The 16861-nt window shown below is 30.0% G+C and overlaps 1 long non-coding RNA gene across 1 annotated transcript; it reads right to left on the reverse strand.

Moving 5' to 3' along the window:
* Positions 1-3450: 3450 nt before the first annotated feature.
* LOC148211965 (uncharacterized) lies at positions 3451-5086 on the reverse strand. The gene is made up of 4 exons (XR_015790397.1): positions 4821-5086; positions 4567-4607; positions 4127-4212; positions 3451-4039 (listed from the first exon to the last, which is right to left on the reverse strand). It is a non-coding gene; the product is annotated as an uncharacterized LOC148211965 (long non-coding RNA).
* Between the last annotated feature and the right edge of the window lie 11775 nt (positions 5087-16861).

Raw genomic sequence — 16861 nt, forward strand, 5'->3', positions numbered from 1 at the left:
ATATTCTTTTTTATAGCAATGAATAATTCATTATGCAACAAAATTTTGATTTCTAAACAATTTAGAAATCTTGGATGAATAAAGAATTTGTATTTACAAATAAAATCAAGAAGGAAATAGTACCTTTGTAGAAACCTAAATTGATGTTTAATAAATACTTGCTTTACAAGACCTTTATTGCTATGACTCGAACAATAGACTAGGTTTGGTGGGACCTCTTTGAAATAAATGGAAAATTATGGAGAGAATTTCTTAGAAAAAGTGGGATTTTGGTTTACCCAAGTGTCCTATTTATAAGAGCTTAGGCAGAATCTTTAGCCAAATTCAAATATTTATCTTTTAATATCTCATATGTTGATACTGATTCTAGGCAGGTGCTACGTAGGTGCCACACAAGTGCCATGCACACCTTCGTCCTCTAGCTCAAGCTCGACCTGTATACAGAAATCTAACATAGGTGTATACGTGTGCTGCAATTACACTCCAATGTCTAAGTTTGTACTCAAGATGGGGTAAACGGGTATGGAGGGCGTAGAGTAATTGCGAGAAGGAAAATACTCGGCTCATTAACAATAATGAGCAATCTTGTCCTCAACATTCTTAAATGTTTGACAACTAAGAGAGAGAAATTTAAAAATAGATTTTTTTTTCCAATGGTGGTGAGAATAAGATTTGGTCTTCACTGTCAATGAGCTAATTATTTTCATTGCAAGAATCTAAGTGAGAGTTTTGCTTATGAGGGAGTGGGTATGAAGAATTTGTGTAGGGTTCGCACAAGAATTCTTGCATACATTTTTCTGAGGTTTCCCTTGTCGTTTATATGTGGAGAGATAAGGAGGGAGAAAGTGGTAGAGAGGTGTGTGGACCTCTCTGCCATTCCCAATCCTCCTCCTGCCATTTTAAAATGGCATGGCGGCATCTGCCAGATGCATTGTAAGGACAATGTGTTAGCACTATTGGGTTTTTTGCACTAAACTCATGCCTTGTATTGTGAACAAATTATCTATTCAATAAAATAATGGTTATTTTATTTGTATAACTCAAAATCCAATAAACGAACCTCCAAAGTTATTTGATGTAACATGAACAGTATGTGGTCGACATGAGGATGAATCATGTTATAGTAATAACTTAATGAGTTTGTATCAGACTGGATCGCAAAATAATTAATCTCACTTTGTAAGACTCTTGATTCACGAGACTAATATTTCATAGGGTGACCATATGTAACTCGATCTCAATCTTGAGCCAGATATGAACTCCTGCCTATGAGGGATCGTCCTTTAATTTGTATGGTTGATAGTGGTCCGAGTTGTCAACTCAATAATCCTACCATTTTGAGGACGAGACCGAGCGGGGAGCTGGGAACATAGCAACGCAAGATGGAATTCACTCCTTGCCGTATTTAAGGTAAGTAGACGAGTTGTTCCCTTTAAGTGCTGACTCCAGGTCTTGAACAATTGTGCCCCACCCTCTCATTGCCCGAGAAGGACTTAGTTTATGGTTGCACCATAAACAAATTATTCATTATAGAATCAGTGGTACTTAAGGAGTAAGAAGTAATTACAGGGGTAAAACGGTAATTTGATCTAATTGTAATTACAAATGACGTGAAGGATTGACTTACTTGTAACAGTCATATCCATGGATGCAACATGTTCTACAATGCATAAGAGTGCAACTATAAGTCTTTAGTGGAGTGCCCCATAGTTAATGAATGTTGATTAATTTAATTAATAATCTCGGGTCGTTGGAGCTTATAATTGTAGGTCCATTAAGTCCCTTTGCTAGCTCACAATGGGAAAAACGAGGATCAAGAGTTTTGAAAGAATTTAAAGAGTTTAAATCATATAAGAGAATGTAGGTTAATTGTAGAAGATACATTATAATTTTGAATAAGATTCGAAATTAAACTATATAATATGAGAAATTTATTTGAATAAGATTCAAATAATACACATAGAACACAACTCCACTAAGCAGTGACTTATTGTGTATATAGAGATATGAGGACAGTGCGCATAATCCTAGGTATAGGAGCAAAAAAGCCAAAGGGTTGCCGACTTCTGGTAATAAAACAAAATCCAAAAAATAACTAATGTGAATTGGATTCATATTAAAACTATATTTTTTAAAGAGAGATGTGTATTTGAATTTGATTCAAACAAAGGTTTAATTAAATATATTTAGAAAAACCTACTTTTGAAACAAAATCTTTAATTTTTTTTAAAAAAGCAACTTTTTAAATTACTTTAAAAGAAAAATAAACTCTGTTTATTTTAAAGATTTTACTGCAAAATCTTAGACAATTTAAATATATATATTTGGCATGTTTTCTAACCCCTATCCTCCCTCTAAATTTTTCTTTTGTTTCCTGTAATTGGTTGCATGTTTTCCTTTTTAGGGTTTAGACTTTTCTTTTCTTCTATTTTTGTTATTCTAGGTGAAGAAACTTAATTTTTTGAAAGTATCCTGAAACTGTTGTTCAAATCGATGAACATGGATTGAAAATGGCATTCGCATGCATGAACAGATGAAATGAGAAAAATAAGAGTGATAAAAGCAAGTATGGAAATAAAATGTGTGGTAAGAAAATTAAATGAGAGAAAACGGTAATGAAGTTTGACTTAATTCAGTTCCTACTATGTTTTTTTTTCAAAGAAAAAGAGTCCGAGTTATGGACACTTGCGGTCTTAAATAGTAGCAAAAACATGATCTAGTTTGACTTTGTGCAATTCACCATTGACATGCTCTGATTTGTTGCCAACTTAGAAATCCTCGTAACTAAATGTAATGAAGGGGTCCAGAAAGTGTGAACAAAGCTACAGGGCTAATAGCCAGTCCATTTTTCAAGTCGTTTTGTGCTAAAAAAAACTTGAATCATTAAAGGGCCCACTACTAGAAATTCGGTCTACCGTGACGTTTTTTCGGCGTCACAAAAAGCTTTTGTGACGTTTTTAACGCCGTCACGTATACGCCCATCACGAAAGGTATACGAGACGTTTAAAAAACGTCACAAAAATTAGCACACATGACGGTTTATTAGCGTCATGAAAGACATGGACTTCCACGACGTTCATAAACCGTCATGAAAAATGATTTCGTGACAGTTATAGAATGTCACGGAAAGACATGGAACAGGGGAGGAGAGGTCACGTGACATCCTTTCGTGACGGTGTTTAAACGTCACGAAAAGTGTATTTCGTGACGGTGTTTAAACGTCATGAAAAGTTTATTCCGTGACGTTTGATAATAGTCCTAAAAAATATTTTGGTGACGGTTTAAAAACGTCACTAATGATTTTATTTTGTGACGATAAAAAGAGGGTCACTGAATATGCATTTAATTTTGATTGCAGATGTCGCGGAATATAAATATCATATTGTCAACTTGTCGATCGAACACGCAAATATATTAATTTACCATAACAAAGTTGAAATATATTAAACATGAACAAGGAAGCTAATATATTAATTTAGAATGTACTAATATTCTCAAACACAAATTACATAATTACAGAATTAAACATGTTCCGTACACACCAACCCCAACAACGATGCTCAGCCACCAATTAGTTGCATTCCTAATTGTCGACATCTTTGGGGTAAGAAAGACCTAATGAAAAAACAATACCCAAGTTAGATAAATGACGAACGAAAGATAGATAAGGTTAAGGAAAGTCACTTTCTAAAAAACATGTCTATCTATTAAAAATGACAAAGGATCGTGATATTTGCAAATAACATTCTTAAATAAACAAACTAAGAGCCTATCACAATAGTATTGTTTGCAAATACTATTCCAACGTTACAGAATTGATTAAACAAAAACCAACCTATGTACATATCTTCTATATCTTTAGTAATATCGTATAACGTAATACCCATATTATGTTGATCCAGGTTGTTTTGGACACTATGCATACAACAAGGCATGAATGTTGATGAGCATCCATTACTTTCATGACTCTAACTCTATCACCCACTTCCATTGCTGTAAATCTACTACACGCTTCCATTAATATCCTAATAGTTCCCAACTTGTGCACAAAATATATTCTCAATAGTATTATATTTTTACACTACAAAATTAAGTCAACAAACTTAACCATAATTAATTCAATTACCTCGATAGCAATGACATTGCGCAAGCTCAAACAAAAAAATGTCAAAATTTCAGCATGACCTCTACTATAACATCCTAAAATCATACCTGAACTATGATACAAATAACACATTTAAACATGATAGGTATAGGACCACCCATCCCTCCACAAACTACATTTAGCAAACATCCAATATTTTGACACATGTAACATAATAATTGTAATATAATGAGACCACACATCCCTGCACACAAACTATATTTAGCAACATCCAACATTTCTAATTATAATGGGACTACCTATTCGTCCACAAAAACTGTATCCAGCAACATATCCAACATCTCTAGTATTTCAATTCTACTAAAACAAAAAGTAATCCAACTAGCTTAACATCAAATAAACAAAACCCGTAAGTAAGTCTACGCAAATCTTCCAACAAAAGTTCCCCATTCAGTTCGAACCTGTCAATTTCTTCTTGGTGATATGCGCTTTTTGTGTTTAACTACAAAGATAGAGAAAGATAATACTAGCATAAGAACCAAGTTGACATAAACACATAAAGATAGATCATTATACATATAAGTTCACTCATGGGGTACTAGAATTTTACACTATTTCTCGTAAATACTCCTACACATAGTACTTGCATAATATTATCGGTTATGAATAAAATAAACACAATACATAAGTAAAAAAATATAAATTGTCAACTTACTTGTGTTATAAAGGGACGAGTGCTAGTTGTTCCAAGGTTAACTATATCTAACCTGCTAGACTTTTTGGACTAAACACAATAATTGTCATATTCAAGGAAAACTAATAAACAACATAAAACAAGGCAAGAGAATCAAGCTTAAAGAATATTACACCCATGCCAACTAGCTTAAATAATAAACAAAAATGGTGAATGTTTGTTGTGAGTCATTGAACATTTATTGTCTTCTTCCTCATGCCAAAACTTTTGTTGATAAAAGAAAAAAAACAAATCGAGGTACCCAATTCCCTCATGAATGGGCCTTAATTAATCAAACTACTCTTTCTCTTGCATTACTTTCCTTTGAAATAACAAAAGAGAAATCACATTCTTTTACCTTGATTTAAGGAAGCAACACAAAAAAGCAAACACTCCTCCGACTATAAAAATTATAAAAGTCCTTTGCTGGTTTCGAATGCAATCTTATTTGTTTTTTTGAGATATTCTTTGTTTATCTCAAAAGTGGTTTATGGGTGTTACTATATTTTGTTGATGCGCAAATTGATTTCATGTGTAAGCATTATTCCTAAGTCTTATTCTTTATTCTCTTTTACAAATCAAACTCATATTCTATCTTTTTCTTGGTACACTTTCATGGAAGAAATTTGAGGTTTTATTTTGGATTATTATTCTCTTTTTGGCTTCCATTTTTAAGACATTATAGTTCATATCAAAAGGGTATCAATGTTTTGCACATAAAAATGTCAAAGATAAGACTTTGTCGTTTGTTTAATCAGTGTTACCCTTTCAATATCCATCTTTTGATCTTTCACACAATTTCAAAATTCTTTAGTCTTTAGGATTTTTAATTTTTAAGGTGTTGGTTCATAAATCTTTCAATTCATAAGTCTATAGAGCTTAAAAGTCTGCTGACTAATATCCGAGCCTACTTATTTATACGAATATCTTGAATTATAAGGTGTATTTGTAATTAAACATACGATAAGGCAACATTTGGAATCAATGCAATTGTCAATTTAAATTCAAGGGCTTTATAAAAGCCTTTCTTTCTTACCTGCATGCCAGTTCATTACCTAGACTACGAACTTGATATTCTTGGCAAGTGCATCTTAGGAAAAAAAAAATCATGGGAGGCAGACATTAGACTTTCTTATGATTATGAATGCAGTTTCATGCTTTATGGGCAGCATTTTAGACACAATGACTGATAAAAGATATATTTTTCAGAGAAAAACTAACCCAGATTAACTTCATTAAGGAAGTCCTTATTGTTTTATCCGGAAACTTCATTTGTTAAAGCACCCAAATCCTTTAGAGCTCCCCACAACCCCTTCTATAATTACATTTTTTATAGGATTTGTCTTTCATCTACTTTCAATAATATTTTTTAATAAGTGCTATTATAGTTATAAAGATATTAAGAATTGAAGATATACCAGAGAGCGGTTGACCCTTTTTCCAATTCTAGCCTTGCATTATTTATGAATCTGAATATAAGAAAATCGTAGAGAATTCAAATAAGACAACATTGGTTAGCCTATATATAGGGATATATTAAGCAGAACAACAAGACAAATACATATTAGCATAAAAGAAACTAATTTATGCAAGATAAGCTGTGAATTCATAATTTGTTGTAGGGTATGATGCCTAAGAAATTCTACAAAGTTGAACCAATGGAGATCTTGTAAGACTATACCAAACACTAAATTTCTCAGAGTTTCAAATACAATTCAAATAAAAAGCTAGAATATCAAAATTATAATTTTATCATCCTGCCCCATGCTCCCTCAAAGTCTCACAAACATAATCAATAAGGGACCTAAAATTATAAGAGGATTCATCCTCATTATAACATACACGAATGTTTATCAAAAGGAAAAAAAATAAGCAAGAATACAATGCAATTTCCTTATCATATTGAACAACAATTTTTATTTAAGCAAAGAAACAAAGAATTTGAAGGTATAAAATATACACTTGCCTAAATTGAGAGGCACTTTTAAGGCATGAATTTTTTAACGTCACGAAGATAATTACAAGGGATCAATCAACATAATTGCACACAGATTTGCCAAGAAATGAGAATGATTGGAGGGGATTCAGTGGTTGAAATCATTATGGATGATCTTCGATTTATTTCTCCATGATAATGAGAAATTGAATTAATTATGCACTTTCCTTAGAAGGTCTGCTGCATTTGTGGATAAACACAGCTGAAGGTAAGTTGAAGTATTTCATCAAAATAAATTAATAGTTCAAAATGGAAGAGAATTAATCACCTTGTTTTGCACTAAAAAACCCAAGGAGGAATTTTCCATATTTTGCAATCCTCTTCTGCACATTAAAACCATTACTCCACCTCAAGAAATCTCATATTCCTCTGATTATATAGACATAACTTAAGTTTCAGCAATAAAATCCTAAAACCAATTCCGAGCACAATTTAAACCTTGAAAACATATAAGTTTCAAAATAAGGGAAGTTGGGAAGAGTATCAATGGTGAAATTTTTTTGTCTCTAGGCATGGTAGTCGAGATCTTTATCGAGGTACAAAATGAAAAGTGGCAAAATTAGGAAAATAGGTTTCATATTCTGAAAATGGGTGGAAAAGTTAGATTGTTTCTACCAAACAAGTGTCATAGTGCACAAATGGACTAAAACCCTACGACCATATATAAATGCCTAAATGAAGAAGATTGATCAAAATTAATGCCTATTTTCATACAAGTCTCCCTAAGATCATACCTGAAAAGAAGTATAGACAATCACCCATCATGGAAAGATGAAGACAATGTATGATAGATTAGAAATCATGTGGTGAAGCCTTTGTCATTTTTCTGACTTACGATGTGATAAATTGGGACCTGATTTAAGTATATGGCAGTGAACAAAACCATTACTAAGAGAAGAAAGGAAAAGTGACATAAAATAAGCTCTAGCATTGATCCATAAGAGCAAAGGGATGTTTACCAAGAAACAGTCATCCAACTAGCTGGAGAAAGATCCACACTCTGAAGTGTAGTTAATTATGCAGTGAGATTGTTATACTGATAGTTTTTATTAGATACACATTCAAATATGAACCAATACAAGAATAACACACCCAACTTCAAAACAACTTAAATAACCCAACATTCGTAAATTGGAATTTAGGTGGGTTTCTTTTCAACAACGGAAGAAAATAAGAGGAAACAGAAATGGGCAATGAAGGACGACCAAGATCCTCGTGTTACAATCAAAGAGTTTTATCAAATTCATAAAAACTATTATATTACTAGGTCACAATGAGTAGTATACTATAAACCCTAAAAATTGACCAAGGGCGGTGTCTGCAAAAGAAAACAAAAACTAAAAAGTAAAAAATTTAAGCAGTATACGCATATTAAAGCATACCAAGGGTTCCGATAACCATTACGCTCCACCCAAATATATTGCTCTCATCGACCAAACTGGCAGATAATCCATAAACGGGGTTCTAGTAGAGATCCGAAAGCCATGAAGGAGAAAAGACAGTTCAGAGGAACATCCAAACCAGATAAACCCTACGAGAAAAGTCGATTTACAAAAATTGGATAAACAATCGAATGAATTAAACCTTTTAAGTTGCTTTTGAAGGGGGAGACTTGCTTGAGAAATAGCCATGGGAGGAAAGAAAATCCTTCGATTTGGGGACAAGAGCCCTTCGGGCTACTTGATTGTGGAGGGAAGGAGAAGGAAGGAGTATAGAGAATCGCTGGACGAACAACGGAATGGCGTCTTACTCGTCAACAAAAGGATTCGGCGGAAGGGATTGGGAGCATCGCGTGTTCTAGAGAGAAAGAAAGACACGGGTTTGCGGTGATGGTCTATCTCGCGTGGCAATGGCGGCGTGGAGGTCGAAATCGTGCAAGGGTGAATTGAAAATTAGGGATTTAGTGGGTTTTGAGAATTTTTTACAAAGGGGAAAGGATTTTAGATATTACAAAATAATTTTTAAATTCCAAAAAAATGAATTTAAAAGATGTTTTTAGTTAATTTTAAATTTTTCCTCTAGTTTTTCTCTGTGTTTTGAAATTTACATACTTCAAACAAAATTTCATTTTTTTCAAGATTTGTAATATATAAACATTCATTAAATCTTTTTGGATGGAAGGAAAAAAATCTATGAAAATTTTGGGTATTAGAATATATAGGTCAAATTAAAGAGTAAAAAAAAAATTGCAATTACTTGGCCTTCAATAGTTAAATAATATTCTGAGTGCAAAATTTCGAATAAATTTTAGTCTTTTAGACTTTTATGTTTTCTTAACTTAAATTCCAACAAATTAGCTTAAAATATCAATTCCTTTATTTTTTTCTCCAGTTTTCTAATTTACAAATTTCGACAAAAATTTGTATTTTATTTTTCTTAAGATTTGCAATATCAGATTGCAATCCGTGGTATTGAAAATGTAAGCATTAATTAAATCGTTTTGGATTGATGAAAAAAACAATGAAAAACTTAAATAATATTCTGAGAGCAAAATTTCAAATAAATTTTAGGCTTCTAGACTTTTATGTTTTCTTAACTTACATTCCAACAAATTAGCTTAAAATAGTTAAATTCTTTATTTTTTTCTCCAGTTTTGTAATTTATAAATTTCAACAAAAAATTGCATTTTTATTTTTCTTAAGATTTGCAATATCAAATTGCAATCTATTGTATTGAAAATGTAAGCATTATTTAAATCTTTTTGGATTGATGAAAAAAAATCGATGGAAAACTGACTTTAACACGAAAAGCAACTTTTAGTGACGTTTTATCAGATGTCACTAAAATACAGTTTTCCAACTTATAGTGACATATAAACAACGTCACGTAAAGCCATACCTTTTCACGAATAAGATTGGAATCTTCTTATCGTATCGTGACGATTATAAACCGTCACGAAAAATAATATTCCGTGACGTTTTATACGCGTCATGAAAAGCCGCCAATCCGAAGAACTCCGTCTTTTCCCGCCAAAAATGCGCCTCAATTTTTTTGTGACGTTTTTTAGACGTCACGAAAAATAAGTTCTGGCCAACTTATCGTGACGGATAAAATTCGTCACGAAAACACGACAATCCGGAACACTCCGTCATTTCCCACCAAAAATGCGCGTCAAGGTTTTTGTGACGGAAAAAAGCGTCACAAAAAGTCAAAAATCCGGAATTCTCCACTTTTTCACTCCAAAAATGCGTTTTAACCTTTCGTGACGTATTTAGACAATCGTGAACAGTATTTTACTGTTCAGTACCGTCACAAAATCCAAAAATTCTAATAGTGACGTCCTTCTCATGGGATACCATATGAGTTCGTCGCTTGGTCTTTACTTAAACCATGATTTATTCAATAATTTTACATGTTAACTGTAGACACCGTATTTGGTCTGGCTTATTTTTTCTTTTAATTTTAATTTATATTATTGTAATTTACTTTATTGAGGTTTATTTTAATTAAAGAATAACATAGGTTTACTTTATTATTAGTTTTAATATAAAGTTTAAATTAACTAAAATTAAAATGTTAGATTTATTTAAATGTTAATTTTATTAATAAGAAAATAAAAAAAATGGTTTGTTTAGATTTTGTTTTATTATTAAAATAAAAATATATAAATAAAAATGATTTGTTTTTAAGTAAATAATTTTATTTAAAAAAAAAAGAGATTTTGTTTTATTTAACCGTTTTTCTCCCTTTGATTTTTTCCGGGTCAAAACCTAACGTGGCATCTCCTCCTCCCCTTCCTTCCTCCCTTTTCTCTGGCTTTCTTATTTTAACATATATCACCGTTGTTTTTTTTAGTATTTAAGGGGGAGGAAGCACACAAAAACCGACATACAGCGCAGAGAGTTAGCAACCCATCACCTCATCACCGTATCTTCTTCTCTCAATCTCTCTTATCCCACCATCACCACTTTTCTCTTGCATACCCACGACCTCTGACGACGCAAGGGAACGACGCGAACGTCAGCAGCAACAACCTTCTTCTAAGCCCGCAGGCACTCCGACGATCTCCCCCCCGATAGTGCGTTTTAAGTAAGTATCAAATAGGTTGGAAAGGGAAAGGCTTTGGAAATCATGCTTTTTATTTGAGACAGATTCTTTTGTTTCTATAAAAGGATTTTTTTTTTCTGTTTTTTTTAAGAAAAAGGTTTTTTTTTTACTTTTTTTTTAAAAGAAAATATTTTTAGTAAGAAAAAAAATCTTCTAAATTAATTTTAAATAAGTTTTGGAAAATAAAATAAGGATTTTGATATTTTAAATTTTTTTTTCAAATAAAAGGTTTTCTTTTTCTAATAAAGAAGAGTTTTTTAAATGAAATAAATATAAACTTAATTTTATTTTAATAAAATATTTTACTTTAACATTTTTGTTAAAATATGTTGAAAAAATAGGAGCTTTATAAAATAAATCTTGTTTAAAAAAATTTGGATTCTTTTAAATTTGGATTCAAAGTTTAAATTTGCTTTCTTTTTATTTAAAATGATTTTTTTTTACAAGGGTTATATTTTTTGTGTTACCTTTGTTTTATTTTTTAATTAAAAAAGAATCTTCTGGTACAGGATTTTAAAGGAGGAGATAAAAACAGAGTATTTTAGAATAAAATCTCATTTAAAATTCTTTTAATGGTTTGGTGGTTATGGTTTTGAAAAAATCTTAACAAAAAATCAGTTTTTTAGCAAATAAGTTTTGTTAAAGTAAATTTGACTTTGTTTTTAAATAAATTTTTTTTCTTTTAAATAATTTTGTTAATTTCGAAATAAATAAAAAAAGATATATTTTTTTGTTTTAATTTAACAAAATTCTTTTTTTTAGTTTAAAAAAATAAATTAAAAATTTTGTTTGTGTAAAAGAATATGATGTTTACATCTTAAGATGTTGGCACAGTGGTAAGATGTTTGTTTTTTAATGTACATGACCCAAGTTCGAGTCTTTGAATGCTTCATTTTATCGTTGTTTTTACTAAATAATTATTTTAAATAAAAGATTTCATTTAGAGTTTTTTTTTCCTTTTTTTTAAACAAAATTCAAAAATAGAAAATATGTATTTTAAAAAAGAGCATAGCTTATATCTCAAAGTGTTAGCACATTGGTGAGATGTTTAAATGTCAACGCTCAAGTCTCAATGTGCCTTAAAATAAAATTTTTTTGTTATTTTGAAAAACTCCGATGACGGGAATTGGAACCCTCCAATTTACTCGAGGTGCTCAATTTTTCTAATGGCCTTCGTGTCACTCATACATATTAATTCATATCTTGTAACAAAGTGTGAATTAATATAACATGGGACATTTCGATCAAAACAAGAATATTTTTTTTCTTGGACCAAATAAAATAATAGGATAATTTATGATAAAATGTGGTACCGTTTTCGACAGGTGTTGTAGGGTGCTAACACCTTCCCTACGCTCAGTCGACTCCCGAACCAACAATCTGTTTCCGCAGACATTGTATTTATTTTTAGGTGACCAATCACACCTCTTAGATGATTGGTGGCGACTCCAAACCCTTATGTCGAAAGAGACCCATCAGGGGATAACGTCGGCCACTCCGCATCGCGATGACGTTGCGACACTAACTATTGAACTAAAAGATTTTTTTTTTTTTTTTTGCCGAGGACAAGGAAAGTCCTAATTTAAAGGGTGTGGTAAGCTTGATTTCAAAGTTAATAAGCTTGATTTCAAAGTTAAAAAAGGTATACTTGTAATGTTTGTTTAAGATGTTTTGGTGCTAATACGTTAGCTAAGTTTATGTTGACAAATTAAATTAATCAATGTTTGTATTTTAGGTATGTCCGACACATAAATGTTCATTTCACATGTTATCATTTATCTATATCTATCTATAAAGTGGCTATAGGAGAAACTTTCTTTTCGTATTTTGTCTCTCCTCTGTAGATTTGCCTACCTAAAACTTCTTAAATCCTTGCGATCTTATTTCTTTTTTAAATTTCAATTATACGTTTTTCAACTTTTACATCTCCAAGCAAACTTTTCAACTTCATTAGCCATTTATTTCTAAAAATGTTATTGTTATTTTTTTAGAAACAAGCTCATGTTAAAAAGTTTTTGAAACAACATAATCATCCTAAGTTATTTAATGACTTGATGAGATGATAATGATAAATGTAAAATTTGTTTTTCTATTGTATAAATAAAAGTTAATTTGACTTGTAAAAATGTTAAAAATATGCACAGCTAAAAAAATAATGAACAAACGACATGTTTCACAACCTACCCCACGAGGCCATGCCCAGAGATTTAAAATAGATTATCAAAAGATTAGTACACAATACATATTGTTTTAGGCATAAATTTAAAAGAACTCCCTTCTTGAATTTTATGTCGCAATCCTTTGCTCCAATCTCTTTGACGATCTATGTTCACAAGCTCCCCTTGTATCAAATTCAATGTGTTCAACAATCGTTTATGAAGCTCATCATCTTCAATCGAAGTACGTTCTCAACATATATAATCAAAAGAGAACAAATAATCCATTTTGGTTTTCACAAAAACAGATCAAGCAGTAAGTAAGACAAAATTGGATCAATCAATACGTGAGAAAAATAATACTGCTGGATCGATCAAATTGTCTTAACAACATTTCAATATTTAAAAAAGAAAAACAATCACCGAAATATGGAAAAGATTCAATTAATCAATCAAAATTAAGTCTAGCCAAATCAAAGGTAATGAGATAAGGAAAGCAATCAATCCGTTAAATTTCTCAATCAAATATATCGTAAATTTCAAATAAATCCGTTAGACAAAATTACCAAAATGAATAATTAAAGCTTAAAAAAATTAGGAAATAATCAATGACAACGCATAAAACCTTTTCAATTTTCATTCTTTTTGTGAAGAAATAAATTCAAATAATGCCAATTAATTGTATTTTTCAAAATCAATCTTTTTTTAATCAATCTTTTTAAACTATACTCAGCCATGAGCGGTCCTCGGTTTCGTTTAACCAAGACCTCTCATGCTATATGGTTTTTTGTGCTATACACCACGTTAAGAAAGACCAACCTCCTATGTTGAGTGGGCTGTAAATATTTTATATTTTAAAAACCCTCTAATGGTAAGATTTTAAAACTTGTCTCTCTAAATCTTCTCAATCTCTACAAAATTTCTCTCTAAAATATTTATCTCTATCTATCTAAAACTTTATTTTTATGTTCTAATATACTTCTATAAGTTTTTAGAAAACATAAAGCCAAAATAATTACCAACATGTTGCTTTTCTATTTTTTCAAATTATAATTTTGTACATTTTAAATTAAAACAGTAAGATGCACGTGTTCCTTGCTATTTTATACTATATATAAAAGTGGCTATAAAGAAAAATATTATCTCCATATTTTGCTCTTTAATTTTAATGGGAATTTCGTCATTCAACCCCCTCTCCCTCTCAAATTCCACTCACTCCCCCTCCTCAAATTCCTCAAATTCTCTGTCCCCTCGGCCATCCTTCTTAATTTTTCTTTTTAATTCCATCATTTAAGTTAAAATGAACTAGGAAAAAGAAGGTGAAAAGTTTCAATAAAATTGTTGTCAATCTATTTTTAAAAATTAATTATAAATTAATGATTTTATTTTTAATTATATAAATAATAATAAAATTTCAAAAGTTATAATATTTTGATGGTTAAATAATTATGTTTAAAAAAATAAAAATAGATTAAAACGAATAATTAGATGCATTCATAGATTGAAATGCCTTTTATAGTTAAAAAGAAAAAAACGGATGCAATTCATTTGTATGAGCATTCATATTTTGATGCATTCATAATTAGATGCATTCATACTTCTATTAATTAGATGCAATTTGGATGATTTTTTTTTGGGGGAAATTATCTCAAATAGCTCGAATTAATAAGGATATTTTTTTTTCTTCCAAATATTACAGATCTAGATTTCGAGATTTCAATTTATTTTTTTTCTCATTAATGTCACCTTTTTAACACTTATAATATAATCTTTTAGTTATTTCTTTCCAAATAAGTAGAGATTTTTCTTTATTGTCATATATTGACATAATGATATTATGTTTTTATTATATTGTAAATCTTGTAATAATGGTTTTCTTTTTTTAATTTCATTTTAATTACACTAATATTTTCATAATATTTTGTTCTTGAAGATAATTGTATTTCTTTTGATTTGATTGAGTTATTAATCCTTATTATTGATATGATATAAGGGATAAGGGAAAAATTAATAATAGTCAAAAAAAATCTTTCTTTCATTTGAACTCACCCAATAAAAAATCCTTCAATTCTCAAATAAAAATTTCAATTTTTAGGGGCAGTTACAAATATGGCAAAAAAAAATTTAAGGAAATAACAAATTTAGCATCTACATTTTAGATTTGTAAATATAGCAAAATTTTTAGAAAAAACGGAGGTCCAATACTAAAATGTCAAATTTACCCTCGTAGAGTTGATATACCATTGATATAGCACTGATATATATATCTGATATATACTTGATATACATCTGATTTATTACTGATATACAAATGATATATCATTGATATAAATATTATATCTACTCATATAACTTCTTATATGATTATATTATTTACTATTTATTGATCTACCACTAATATATGTGTAATATATTATTAATATGCTTTTGATATACCACTGATATAATATTTGATATACAATTGATTTACTTATGATATATTTATGATATCTACCAATATAACTTTTAATATGGTTTACCACTGATATATGTCTGATATAACTATGATTGCTACTAATATAGGTTCTTATATGATTATATAATTTACCATTGATTTACCATGCTGATATAACACTTATAAATCTATGATATATACTTGATATGTCTTTAATTTACCACTGATATAACTATGATATCTACTAATATAACTTTTCATATGATTATATGATTTACCACTAATATAACTTTGATGAATCTATGATATATACTTAACATGTTTCTAATTTACCAATGATATAACCATGATATCTATTTGTCGCAACGTCATCGCGACGCGGAGCGGCCGACGTCATCCTCTAAGGGGTCTCTTTCGAGATAAGGGTTTGAAGTCGCCACCAATCATATACGAAGTGTGATTGGTCACCTATTTTAAAAACTTGGTCTACGAAAAACAGATTTTTGTTCGGGAGTCAACTGAGCGTCGGGAAGGTGTTAGCATCCTACGACACTCGTTCGAAAACGGTACCACATTTTATCATAAATTATCCTATTATTTTATTTGGTCCAAGAAAAAAAATATTTTTGTTAAAATTAAGCACCTCGAGTAAATTGGAGGGTTCCAATTCCCGTCGTTGGAGTTTTCAAAATAATTATTTAGTAAAAAAAATAATAACAAAAAAATTTTATTTTAAGGCACATTGAGACTTGAGCTCGTAACTTGAGCGTTGACATTTAAACATCTTACCAATGTGCGAACACATTGAGATATAAGTTATTTTCCTTTTCAAAATACATATTTTGTATTTTTTAATTTTGTTTTAAAAAAAAGAAAGAAAAACTCTAAATGAAATCTTTTATTTAAAATAATTATTTAGTAAAAATGAGGCATGCAAAGACTCGAACTTGGGTCATGTACATTAAAAGATGAACATCTTACCACTGTGTCAACATCTTAAGATATAAACATCATATTCTTTTACACAAACAAACGTTTTAACTTATTTTTTTAAACTAAAAAAAAACTACGAATTTTGTTAAATTAAAACAAAAAAATATATATCTTTTTTTTTATTTATTTCGAAATTAACAAAATTATTTAAAAGAAAAAAAATTTATTTAAAAACAAAGTCAAATTTACTTTAACAAAACTTATTTGCTAAAAAACTGATTTTTTTGTTAAGATTTTTTCAAAACCATAACCACCAAACCATTAAAATAATTTTAAATGAGATTTTATTTAAAATACTCTGTTTTTATCTCCTCTTTAAAATCCTGCAGCAGAAGATTCTTTTTTAATTAAAAAATAAAACAAAGGTAACACAAAAATTATAAACCTTGTAAAAAAA

Source organism: Momordica charantia (assembly GCF_013281855.1).
Source record: "Momordica charantia cultivar OHB3-1 chromosome 4 unlocalized genomic scaffold, Mcharantia_2.0 BLBB01000004.1, whole genome shotgun sequence".
Taxonomy (NCBI): Eukaryota; Viridiplantae; Streptophyta; class Magnoliopsida; order Cucurbitales; family Cucurbitaceae; genus Momordica; species Momordica charantia.